A 3,566-nucleotide genomic window follows, 5' to 3' on the forward strand; every position below is an offset into this window, starting at 1 on the left:
TCTGCTTCTCCCTCTCCCTCTGCCCTTCTCCGCCACCCACCCTACCGCTTGTGCTCTTTCAAACAAACTCTAAAAAAAAAAAAAAAAAAAAAGTTTAACATGCTTCTGAATTAAGTCTTTATAAATTAAATTATTGAACCTGAAGGAGTAGTGGGAACCCCCAAACTAGTAGCCAGCTCGTTATGAGAGTGACCTGGAGACCTCACCAAAATTTTGTCCGGGGTCTGAAGGCAGTCTGGTAGGAAGCTGTGCTCTCTGTGCACTTAACATGAAGTCTGGCCTAACTCTGGGTAGTTGGCGTCAGAAGTTATTGCAAGGGTACTTAACGGAAATACTTAGCTGGAGGCCCTAACCTAGTTCAGGAGTCAGTGAAAGCCCTTCTGCTTAAGTGATGAACCTGAGACCCTATGGAAGACTGGAAATTGGACCAAAGGTATGTATGCATTGCCTGGACTGGGGTGGAGGAGGGAGAAGGGTGTGGAGAGGCATTATGTACCAAAGCAAAGCAAATAATTGAGATTGACACAGAACAGAATAACACAAAAAACTTCTCCTTATGCACTGCAAACATACCTTCTGATTCTTCTTGCTCCAAAACGCTGCAAGTGAACCTCAGCTGTTAGAAGCATATCCTGAGCCTCAGGTATATTGGAACAGAAGAGAATTGTCCAAGGCCATACAGATGACATGAGGCCTAGCACTCCACTCTTTGAAAACCTGAACAGACTACATGGCCATGAGGTTACAACTCCTAGGGGCACCTGGGTGGCTCAGTTGGTTAAGCCTCTGCCTTCAGCTTGGGTCATGACCTCGGGATCCTGGGATCAAGCCCCGCATCGAGCTCCCTGTTCAGTGAGGAGCCTCCTTCTCCCTCTGCGCCTCCTCCTGCTCATGCTCTCTCTCCCCCTTTCCCTCTCCCCCAAATAAATAAATAAAAGCTTAAAAAAAATACAACTCCTGAATGAACAAGGAACTATTCCTGTGTTGTGCACAGTAAACATGAAGTAAATGTTCAGGTCACTCCTATGAGGTACAATATACCAGGCAACATGTTTACAGAAAGCACAGTTAGAGCAACACTTGTGTCTTTTTATCCCCTAACCACTCTCCATTTTAAAACACCTGTTGTAAAACACAAGCATAGAAACAGACTGGAACCCCCACACTTGTTTGTAAGTCACATCATTAGTGAGATGTGGAATACCCTTAGTGGATCACAACCAGTGTTTTAAATAAAATAGAATTTAAAATATCAGAAAGCGGGGCATCTGGCTCTTGGTTTCAGCTCAGGTCACAATCTCAGGGTCCTGGGATCAACCCCGCATCAGGCTCCCCACTCAGCAGGGAGTGTGCTTGAGATTGTCTCTCTCCCTTTCTGTCCCTCCCTCTGCTCACAAACTCGCAGGCGCTCCTCTCTCTCAAATAAATAAATAAATTTTTAAAAATTTACATATATCAGAAAGCAGCATGTGTAGTAAGGACCAGTAGTGTTATGTGCAACTTTCATGTCAGTTACATCTACCCATATTTGTACTGATCGCAAAGTGAAGTTAAAGCCACTACAACAGATCGTAATCAAAAAGTATGAGAACACTGCTCTAGTCCATACCCCTTATTTCACCAATCAAGATATTTAGATCTTTATCTAAATATCTAAAAAGAGGCTGAGAGGCTTGTCCAAGGTCATTCACACACAGCCACAGAGCTGGGTCAAGAACTAGATGCCCCTACACTCCAGTCCAGGGCTCTTTACACAAAAACCTAGAGACCAAAAGGAGCACTCTATGTTAAAGACTAAAATTATACAAATTTATATATACATTGTAAATTATATACCATGTAACGTACACTAATATACACACTATAAGATACAAACAAGAAAATTATATACCATATATAATCTCCATCTACAGTCATAGTCTATATAGTCTATAGACAAAGCATCTCTATGTAAGTTTAACTGGAAATACATACAAAAATGCTCAAGATTACCAAGTAAAAAGTATTCACTGAACCATACTTACAAAAAACTAGATTCTAAGCACCATAGGGGATGCTAAACATGAAATATCCAGTCTCTGGATACAGGAAAATAGAGTTCTGATTTCTACAATTTACATTTTAAAGACCCATTTGGTTTTCCTGGTACTATGACCGAAAGAAAGATTTTTTAAAATAATCAGTAATAACTCACTGTCCCTCAATCCTCTTATTCACCTGATACATATGATACCATAGATTCTGCCTGCCTCAGATCAGCAGCCCTAGATTTCTCCCACCCCTCCCTCCTGGGCATGGACGCAGCTTGGTAAGATTTCTGAGATGGGCAACAGCCATAGCATGAGCTTGAGCCCCAGGGGAATGCAATGATATGCTCTCCCCTTGGTGACCTTTATACTTTGTGACTTAATTACCGTATTTTATCAGAAAATATCCTTTAAATGGGATTTTTTGAAGGACTGTTTCATTCTACTACATGACACCAATTTAAGAAACACAAGTTTTCCTGGGAGACTATTTTTTCAAATTAAAAAAGAGAAATAAGGGATGCCTGGGTGGCTCAGTCGGATAAGAGTCTGCCTTCAGCTCAGGTCATGATCCCAGGGTCCTGGGATTGAGTCCCGCATCCGGCTTCTTGCTCAGTGGGAAACCTGCTTCTCCCTCTGCCTGCTGCTCCCCTTGCTTGGGCTTGCGCTCTCTCTCTCTGGCAAATAAATAAAATCTTTAAAAAAACAAAAACAAATAAAAGTAGAAATCTGCTTGACAGTTTGCCAAGGACTTCGGTAACGAGTTCGATTACTGGTTAAGAAATCAAAGCAATATTTCATATAATATTCTTGGGTTAGTTTATTACCAGAGGTTGATGAAAGAAAAAAAAACAGAACTCCACTTTTCACAAGTTCAAGAGGAAGGGGAAAAAAAAAATCAGTGGCTATTACATAACAGCCCTTACAACCCTTTCTTCTTAGGGATTGGGATTTGTATTAGATAAGTATTTCGACTCTGTCTAGGTCCAATCAACATTAAGGTGTGTGTATACACACACACACACACACACACACACACACACACACATATATAAACATAAGAAATATATATATTTTAATTTACTCACTTTAGTCTCATCCTAAGTAATTCTCGAAATAACCATATGAAGTGTTAATTACATATTTCTAACTTACACTAATATATAACCACTAACTTACACTAATACATAATCACTAAAATTCTAAGTGTTTACCCTAAGTCTAAAATCTTTAAAAAAAGACATATATCAAAAAGCAATATGTATAGTAAGGACCAGTGCTGTCAAGTGCAACTTTTGCGTCAGTTAAATATATCCATGCTTGTACTGGTTGCAAAGTAAAGTTAAAGCTACTACCACAGATCGTAATCAACAGTATGAGAACACTGCTCTAGTTCATCAGCAGAAACAATCATTGGTGACTAATCTGCTACATCTTAAAACAAAGGCTTCAAAGGTGCTATTATTACAATGTGAATAAACTGAACAGGTTTCCACGTTTCACACGCACCATCCATAAAAAACTCTGAAACTCAATTCA

This window comes from Ursus maritimus, unplaced genomic scaffold (assembly GCF_017311325.1).
Source record: "Ursus maritimus isolate PB19 unplaced genomic scaffold, ASM1731132v1 scaffold_7, whole genome shotgun sequence".
NCBI lineage: Eukaryota > Metazoa > Chordata > Mammalia > Carnivora > Ursidae > Ursus > Ursus maritimus.